Source organism: Crocuta crocuta, unplaced genomic scaffold, assembly GCF_008692635.1.
Source record: "Crocuta crocuta isolate KB4526 unplaced genomic scaffold, BGI_CrCroc_1.0 scaffold378, whole genome shotgun sequence".
Lineage (NCBI taxonomy): Eukaryota > Metazoa > Chordata > Mammalia > Carnivora > Hyaenidae > Crocuta > Crocuta crocuta.
Window position 1 is genome coordinate 503,077 of NW_027528871.1, and position 10,487 is coordinate 513,563.

Genomic DNA, 10,487 nt, shown 5'->3' on the forward strand with positions numbered 1-10,487 from the left:
TTTGTTTTTGAGAGACAGAGAGAGAGACAGAGACAGAGTACAAGTTGGGAAGGGGCTCCTTCCCAACAGAATCCAAAACAGGATCCAGGCTCTGAACTGTCAGCACAGAGCCTGATGCAGGGCTCGAACCCATGAACTGTGAGATCATGATCTGAGCTAAAGTTGGAGGTCCATCTGCCTGAGCTACCCAGATGCCTCTGAGTCCATCACTATTAAATGGAGATATTTTGAAACAAATTACTTTTATATTAGAATTATAACTGTGTATGTATGAATGTGTGTATAGTAAGAATTCTACTTTGAAAAGAATTAAAACATGTGTGAAATAAATTCATGGTCACTACAACATACAACACTAGCAAAAACACCTACTATTACTTAGGAAACCATTTAAATAATCTTATGGAGTAATGTCTTATCTTGCTAAACTTTGGGTTTGTGCTCTAGTCACTATATTAGATGGGTTTTAAAAATAACCTGGACTATTTCTAGTACTTTTTCAAGGTAATTTTCTTTATGTTGATAGTGTATGTATAGCTTTCCAAGGAGGATATGATGTACAACTTTTGTTATATTTCTTATTTACTTATTTAAAAATTTTAAAACTAGTTATTTGAACTTGCTGGATGGCTGAGTCATTTAAATGACTGACTACTGAATTCAGCTCAGATCACCATCTCAGGGTCATGGGATTGAGTCTGATGTTGGTTTACTTGCCTGGAATGCTTAAAACTCTCTCTCTCTCTCTCTCCCTCCCTCCCTCCCTCTCTCCCTNAGGTTATATTGTTATTTATTGCATATAATGATATATTTGATCAAATTATAAAGGTGGCAATAAATATTGTTGTCTGAGATATTTAAGGACCTAAGATTTTTAAAGGGTTGAAAATAAAGTCGTGGGGTAGAATATTTTATTCTAAACCTCCAGAAAAATAGTACAGTACACATATACTTACAAGTCTCCTGAATCCCATCAGCAAGTTTCCTTTGAAACTATTCCCTGTCAAAAATGAATGTTTTTCTAAAAAAATAAATAATACAGCTTAACTTAACATACAATTTTTATGTCAATGATTCTTTAATATATTTACAGAATGTCAAAATACTTTCAAAAGTAGTTGAAGCTGTATGAGACTTAATGACCATGATTTCCTGTCTGCACTTTTAACAGTTATACTCTTTGAAACTTTTGAATATATTCACAGTTGTGTTCTCAGTAAAATTGAATATGCTGAGTTGATTGAATGTCCAGAGGAACCAATTAAAGGTGAGATATTAATATTAACAAGAATGTTTCATAAATGATGAAATTATTCTCTATTTTTTTTGTATTGGATGGTAGATTGCTTTCCCTCTAAAGATAAAAGCTTTTCAAAAAAATTTTTTTTTATTTATTGAAGTATGGATTTTCTTAAAAGTGAGGCTAGAGTAACTCTACATGTAATCATCCTAGTTGGAAGTAGGAGAAAATGAACCCTCTATAAAGTCATATTTAATCTATCCATCTCTTAGGTTCATGCAGAGAAGTATTGCCAATGGAAATTCAATCAAAGAAGGTTGTGCATTGGGGCCAATCACCACTTTAAGAAATTACATTTCCTGATTATGCATTTGGGACCACACGTTATTGTGGAATTTATACAAATGAGATCATTCAGCCCAAGTTTTCTGTCTAGCTTCCCTTTCAAAATGTCTGATAATCACTGACTTTCACATGACAGGAGTATACAATACATAAGCATGCATTTATATAGTTAAATAGTTTTAAGGCAAATTTTAGTTTTTTGATATCTAGAGAATTATAAATTGAAATAAGCATAAAAACATACTTGAAAGTGAGGCAAGTGATGCTAAGAAGGTATATATGTAAGAGATATTTAATTTCTAAACTGAATATTCACTGAATCTACAGATTCACAATTGCCATCCAGCACTCTTGCCCTCAATATACTTGTTATTTAATGGAACTAAGCAAAGTGACTCTGGTAAACTTTATTTTTAGATGATCACAAAAAAAACATGTATCACCAACTTATTACATTCAGTATAATAGCTTAAAATGCCATTGACCCATCTTAAACATTAAAAATCTTAATTAATATAAAGGTAAACTAAAGCAAAAATCATGTTAAGGTGACTTTAAAGTCATATTAGATTGATTTGGGATGCATCTTCCAAACTAAGAAAAATGTTGTTTAACAGCACTAAAATCATAATTAAATTGACCAAATAATTCAACTTCTCTCATGTCACATGTTGTACTCTGTTTATAATGCAATATTCTTCCCAGTTGTGTCTATAAACAGGACCTAAGTATTGCACTTCCGTCCTCAATCTCAATTTATTTCTTATTATGTAAACATCCTTAAGTTATACTCCATGTCTTCATATGACTTACTCCTCCATAGGCCGGTTAGATTTTTCTTCCATCAATTACTAATACCAGTGGTTGTAATTAGAGTAGTTTGGAATGGGTCTGAGAATATTTGAAAACTCATTTGGCTGTCTTGAGCCATTCTTTCTCTCCTATGTTTTCTTTCCTAAAAAAAGAAAAATTCTCTCTGTCTCTCTCTATTACACACATACACAAACACACTCGCAATTACAACTTTTTCTCTATAGAAAAATTTTTATATTTAGTTGTTAATAAAATATATCTTGTGTCTGATAGAAATATTGATATGTTAAGGAATCATGATGGTGTTATGAAAAATTCAAAGCAATTCAACCATGTGTGGCTATCATGTACTACCATTCATTAGAGTTACTAAAGCAGAGATACTAATATTTCATGGGTTGTAGCTGCCTTAGTTTCTCAGTAATTGTTTTTCTTTGATACCTAGACCAAAACAGATAATAGCTCCATGTGTGATGTAGTTATAAAATATATTAGAATGTACAGAATCCAAATATCTCATTGGTTTCACTAAAAATTTAAAGTATTTCTTGGTGTTTCTGTGAATTTGCTAGAGGCTGTGGAATACTTTCTAAGAACTACAGGATTAACTGGTGAAATTCCTATAATTATTAGAAAATTGTTAACAAAAATGTCTGTATTTTTTCATGGACACAAATAGAACATCCTATATGAAGAGTTTGCTAAATATATACATGTTATTTTTTTTAACTTTTTTTAGTGTTGATTCATTTTTGATAGAGAGACAGACAGACAGAGCATGGGTAGGGGAGGAACAGAAAGGAAGAGACCTAGAATCCAAAGATGACTCCAGGCTCTTAGCTGTCAGCACAGGGCTTGACTCAGAGCTTGAACTCACAGACCGTGAGATTATGACCTAAGCCAAAGTCAGACACTTAACCAATTGAGCCACCCAGATACCCCAATAACATGTTTTTAAAATTCTGTGTCATCGTGAAGTAAAGTTTAGTTCATAGACTTAAAGCATGACCTAAATCTTAAAAAAAATATATTCTTAAGCATTTCAGTAATCAACTAAATTGTGATAAAATACATAATCTCAAAGCAGTCTAATATAGGTTGATAATTAAAATATTCTAATTAGAAAATAATATGCATTAGCTTGATAAGAAATACGTATGAATAGCATAGGAAGCCACTTCATTAACCTTTAACATAAAAAAAAAAAAAAAAGTCAGGAGTGCCTGGGTGGCTCAGTTGCTTAAGCATACAAGTCTTGATTTTGGCTCAGGTCATGATCTCAGGGTTTGTGAGACTGAACCCCACATCAATCTCCATGCTCAACCTGCTTGGAATTCTCTCTCTCTCTCTCTCTCCTTCTGTCCCTCCTGTGACTACTCATGTGCACAATTACTATCTCTCTCAAAATAAATAAATAAAACTTAAAAAAAATGTCTTTTAAAAAAAGGCAATACAGTGGAAGAGAGATGCTTGTCTCTTTAACAAATAGCACTGGAAAAACTGGGTAGTCACATGCCAAAAAAAATAATAAATTTAGATGCAGATCTTACACTCTTCTCAAAAATTAAACCAAAATGAATCATTGACCTAATTGTAAAACATAATACCCCTAGAAAATAACATGCAAGAAAACCTAGATGACCTTGGCTGTGATGACCCCTTGTAGGTATTATACCAAAGCACAGTCATGAAAAAAATAATTAATAAGCTGGATTTATTTTCTTAAAATTAGAAGCTTTGGCTCTGTGAAAGACCATATGAAAAGAATAAGCAGACAAATGACAGACAAGGAGAAAATATTTACAAAAGGGACATCTGATAAAAGCATGTTATCCAAAATACACAAAGAACTCTTAAAATTCAACAATAAGAAAACCAACAATCCTATTCAGAACTAGGCTAAAGACCTTAATAAATGCTTCACAGATGATATACAGATGTAAATAAGCATATACAAAAAGGTTCCACATACTATGTTGTTAGGGAACTGTAAACTAAAATGACAATGAAGTACCACTACGCACCCGTTGGAATAGCTCAGACTGAAACACTGAAAACACCAAATCCTGATGAGGCTGTGGACCAATAGGAACTCTCATTGATTGCTGGCTGGTGGGAATTCAAAATAGTATAACTACTTCGATAGTTTAGTAGTTTCTTACAAAACTAAATATGCCGTTACCATATGACCCAGCAATCATGCCTATTGGTGTTTACCCAAAGGAACTAGAAACTTATGACCGTGTAAAACCTGCTGCACCCAGATGTTTATAACAGCTTTATTCCTAATTGTCGAAACATGGAAGGAACCAACATGCCATTCAGTAGATGAATAAATTAACTGTGCTACATCCAGACAATGGAACATTGCTCAGCGCTAAAAAGAAATGAGCTAGCAAACTATGAAAAGACGTGGAGGAAACTTAAATGAATATTGCTAGGTGACAGACCTCATCTGAAAAGGCTGCATACTATATGACCTCAACTGTGTGAAAGGCAAACCTATAGTGACAGTTAAAAGATCCGTGGTTGCCAGAGGTTTGGAGAAGGGAAGTAGAATAGGCAGAGTACAGAGGATTTTCAGGGCAATAAAAATATTCTATATGCAATCATAGTGATTGGACAGTGTCATTATATGCTTGTCCAAATCCATAGAACATACAACACTAAGAGTGACCCCTAAAGTAAACCATGGGTTTTGGTGATTATAAGGTGTCTTTGTAGATTCAACTGCAACAAGTATCTTGCTCTGGTAAATGATTCACTATTATTACATTGTTGTTGATACGAAGGTAACATCCGGAATGGGGTGTGTTATACGATTTTCCAGCTTCAGTTTTTTAGTGGGCCTGTATCTCTGGATGTGGCCAAATTTACCAGTGTTTCTTCTGGCATAACCATTTCTCTCTTTAGTGAGGCAACAAGACTAGAGAGAACTGGAAAGGCATGAATGCCTCAGTCCCTGGGAAAGTGCTCCAGGAAAGTCTTGCCCACTTTGTAGTAGACAGTTGTAATCATGGTGCACTTACCAGAAAGCTGCCTGACAGCATGGGAACTGGCTTGTTGGCAAAGAAAAAGAAGAACGTGACGATCTGTGACAGAAAGTTCTGGAGGTATTAAATCGACAGCTAGAAAAAAAGAAAAGAAATGGAAGAACACTGAAAAACAAAAGTATTGCTGAAGAAAAGCATACAGAAAGGGTTCAGAAAAAGAACAAACAGAAGAAAAAAGACAGGGAATGAAAAAAAAATAATGAAATGGAGAAAAACTCAGCAGAGGAACGGAGAAAGAACATTTCTAAGAAAGACAGAAGAAAAATATCAAGAATGATTAAAGAGGGACGCCTGGGTGGCTTAGTCAGTTGAGCCTCTGACTTTCCCTTAGGTCATGATCTCGCAGTTCGTGGGTTCGAGCCCCTCGTCGGGCTCTGTGCTGACTGCCAGCTCAGAGCCTGGAGCCTATTTCAGAGTCTGTATCTCCCTCTCTCTGACCCTCCCCTGCTCACGCTGTCTCTCTCTCTCTCTCTCTCTCTGTCTCTGTCTCTCCTAGAAAAAAAAAAAAAGAATAAAGAAAACAAATGCTGAAGAATGCGAGAAGGAAGAAAAGGGTAAAAGAAAAACCACGGCAAGCTGAATTACAGAGGAAAAAGGCAATAGCAGAAGAAAAGTTTAAGGAATGGTTGGAAAATGCAAAAAATAAACCTTGTCCAGCTGCAAACAGCTGTGGCTATGCCAATGGAAAACTTACAGGTTTTTACAGATCAGAAATTCTGATCCAGAGTGAGCTGTTTATAATCCAATCCCATAGAAACCCATCCATATGCCTCCTTCCAAGGAACCTAGGAATATATCAGGAAAGAAGACTAAAAGCCTATGATAAGTCGGTTGGGCGGGTCATCCTCTGGTGGTTCAGAAAGCCAGAAGCAGTGTTTGCCTGGGGAGTCTGTGCAGAATATGAAGATAGTGGAAATGGGAAATTGCATGCTTTTACCTGGAGCTATGTATTTTTAAAATTAGAATCATTTTTTCCCTGCTCTGTCACTGCCTCAATATGTGATGTGATTATTGACTTCCAATTTTTGCATTTGTGTCTACTGTCCTTCGATTTAATTGAGGAAGGTATTTTATATATTTTCATTTTTATAAGGGCTTTCAGGTTGATCCTCGCATATTGTTTCACAGGATAAGTGACTGAATAACAATTGTGCTTCTATTTAGTTTGCATTAAAACTATACTATAACACTAATCAAACCAACAATGTATATTGTGTTTAAAAAAAGAGAAACCATTGACTATGAAAAGATATGTGTTTAAATACATACACACATGCTTTATTGAACATTGTATTAGTGTTATTAAACATTCTACTTAATAATCCAAATAAATTCATTTTTTCACATATTTATTTATTCTGAAATTTGACGTAACAAAATTGAGAAATTCTGTTCTCTGCAAATTTCCACTCACTCATTTGACCTAAATATTATATTTAATAACTATTTAGGTCACCCTTGAAATCTTCTGTTATTGACACTTATAAGCCTTTGTAGGAAGATAAAAAGTAATTAGTAAACTATTGTTCCCTATACAAACAACAGAAATCTCTCACACAGTGTATTAACTATTAATCTTAATTTTTGATATACTTATTTTTATTTTCAGTATTGACAGAAGACAATAACTTATTTCAGGATTTTAAAGAAAAAAAGTTTAAACATGATCAATTTGTACATTCCTAGAGATATTAATGAATACCAACTAAAATAATAATGAAAAGTAGCTTGAAGATAATTTCAAATTCAAATAAACACACTACTCAAACCTTAATTTGACATATAAATGGACATTCACATTTATGTAGGATAATTCTGAAAGGAATTATCTTACTCATGTTGTTATATCAGATAAAATTAATAGAGATATTTACTAACATTCATAACATATTACCAACACACTACTAACATATTCATGCTTTTATTATTTTGAGGCTGCACAGCATTTCATTATATGAATATTCAAGTATTTTCTTATTTCCCTGTTAGAAAGTGTTAAAATAATTATATTTCTGTTGTAGCTATGCTGCTGTGAACACTCAGGTTTACTTAAAGCAGTGTTTATATTAGTGAATATTTAAGTTAGGTTTCTACCAATTGAATTGGTCTATAAAAGGCCATGAGAAACAGAATGTTTAACATTTTTTAAATTGTGAAAACGTGTAAATGACTTAACTACCCACATATAATTAGAGGATGGATTGTTGACATTTTCAGTATTCCACTCTAAAAGATACTGCATACACATGAAAAATAAAATCACTCTGGAGAAAATTGCAAGTTAATGTTTCCTATTCTGTTCTTCAATGGACATAAAACTGAAAGGTAAAATAGGAGGGTCAGTGACCTAACGTTAAAATGCAGTATGTTTTGAGGGGAGAAAATAATAAGCAGAGCACTGAGTAACCTCTGTACACTTCTGTGGCCAAACTAGTAAAATCAAACCCCAGGATAGCATTTAGAGGAGCTCCCATTATGTCACCAATATTGTTTTAGGCAAGGACTCGGGAATTTTAACCTGATGGTTTGACCTAAAAACATTTTTAACAGCTTACCAATCATATTCCAATATGTGATTTAGTATTTTGATAGAATAAAAGGGCAACTCTGATATTTCCAGGACCATTTAAACCAGTATTTTTCCTTATATTTTTTGCTGTACATATTGCACTGTTCGACGTTTGTTTCCAGATTTGTTCTTTTTAGAAAAAAAAAAAAGAAAAAGAAAAAGGCTGTAATCAGTCTTCTTTTATAAGACTTTCCTAGAAGAAAAACAACTAAACTAAGATGAGACTCTATTTCATTCAAAGGAAAACTTATTTCCCAAGTATCTGTAGTATTTTACGTACCAATTAGCAATGTGTAAGAATTCTGGACTCTACTTTCTCATTAATATTTAGCATATTGGAGTGCCTGGGAGGCTCAGTCATTTGAGTGTGATTCAGGTCAGGATCTCACAGTTTGTAATTGTAGGCCCACGTCGGGCTCTGTGCTGACAGCTCAGAGCCTGGAGCCTGCTTCAGATGGTGCGTGTGTGTGTGTGTGTGTGTGTGTGTCTGCCTCTCCCCAATTCATACTCTGTCTCTGTATCTCAAAAATAAATAAACATAAAAAATTTAAAACAATATTTACTGTATGCCATCTTTTTTCATTAACCATTCTGTTTTGTCTTTTGTTCTGTGTTTTGATGTTTTATTTTTGTAAATTAAGCTCTTCTGTTTTATTGTATATTTATATGAGCTTAGGAAGCAACTTTTCGTAGTTATATTAAATGTTTATTTATTTTGAGAAAGAAAAAGAAAATGTGCATGAGTTGGGGGAGGGGTAGAGAGAGAAGGAGAGCAAGAATCCCAAGCAGACTGTGCTCTGTCAGTGCAGAGCCCAAAGAGGGGCCCTGTTTCACGAATTGTGAGATCATGACCTGAGCCAAAATCAAGAATTGAATGCTTAACTGACTGAGCCACCCAGGCACCCTTCTTATTTATTTAAAAAAAGCTTTCTGGAATTTTTATGAGTATTGGTTTTATTTTATTTTATTTTTTATTTTTTAAATGTTTTTTATTCATTTCTGAGAGAGACAGAGAGAGAATGGCAGCTTGAGCAGGGGAAGGTAAGAGAGAGAGGGAGATACAGAATCTGAAGCAGGCTCCAGGCTCTGAGCTGGCTGTCAGCACAGAGCCCGACAAGGGGCTTGAACCCATGAACTGTGAGATCATGACCTGAGTCAAAGTTGGACGCTTAACCAACTGAGCCACCCAGGCGCCCTGAGGGTTGGTTTTAATCTATGGATAAATTTGAAGACAACGGATGTCTTAGTAGTATTGTCGAATCCTTGAACGTGATGTATGTCTCTGTCGTCTTTAGTGTTTTGGGCGTATATTTTCTATTCACAATTCTATATTTTTGCATATATTTATAATTTATCTTTAAGTATTGATATTTGTTGATGGTATATATAAATAAAATACAATTGCATATATAATGATACATGTATAGAGTTCTGTATGTAACGGTGTAGATAATATATGTGAATTTATTAGTGTATGTTTACATACAAAGAGAAAGGGATCATTTTTTACCATAATTGTATGTTATTTTATGGCATTAAAAGAGGATAATTCAAAAGTTTGTTAAAATGCCACTTACTAAAGTTGTAAATTCATAGATCACAAACCTTTCTTGGTAAGTCTTAAGAATATTGTTTCAATAATTTTTTTTTCATTTAATCTTGGAAATAGAAATATTCACAAAGACCAGATCCTCCTCCTGAGAAGTAATATTTCATTTTTTATCAGTATGTATACTTGAGAAATGCATAAAATGCATGCTGATTCGTCTGTGATCATTCAAAAATAAAAGGGGATATGCTGTGTTCCATGTGTTTTTCAATATACCTCTCATATTCATCTGAAAATGTATATTTGAAATGTATATTTGAAAGTGTATAGTTGGTCTTTGGTTCATTTCTACATGTACTATCATATTAAGGAAGCACATTGGTTGTATTGTAAATTCTGTCCTCTCTTGATGTAACCTGATACTTNGAAGTGTATAGTTGGTCTTTGGTTCATTTCTACATGTACTATCATCATATTAAGGAAGCACATTGGTTGTATTGTAAATTCTGTCCTCTCTTGATGTAACCTGATACTTGCCATCATATTTTTACTTCTCTTTGTGAGAGCTTCCTGATTATTCCCAGTGATTGTAGCTCACTGCTATATGATGTTATATTTCTGAGGATGCCCCAGTTACTGCCATTCCTGTTTCCTGACCAGCTAAACATAAACAGTTGTTCTTTATGTAATGATGTATTCTGTTAGGCACATAAAACAACATCCAGACATAATTACTAAGCCTCTGTCAAGAAGGCATTCTATTCTCGGTGTGAGCAGATAGAGAAAATAATACAAAAAAAAGTTATTTTATACTACTGTTATTTGGGTTCTCATCCAAGGGTAAAGTGTTATTCCAAGTTTCAGTAATTTTACTCCTTGCCATGGGCACAATTACTGGAAATTATGAAAAAAAATAGG

The 10,487-nt window shown here is 33.8% G+C and overlaps 1 pseudogene; it reads left to right on the forward strand.

The window, feature by feature from the left end:
• Positions 1–5,414: 5,414 nt before the first annotated feature.
• On the forward strand, positions 5,415–6,355 carry LOC144225300 (coiled-coil domain-containing protein 34 pseudogene; annotated as a pseudogene).
• Positions 6,356–10,487: the final 4,132 nt, after the last annotated feature.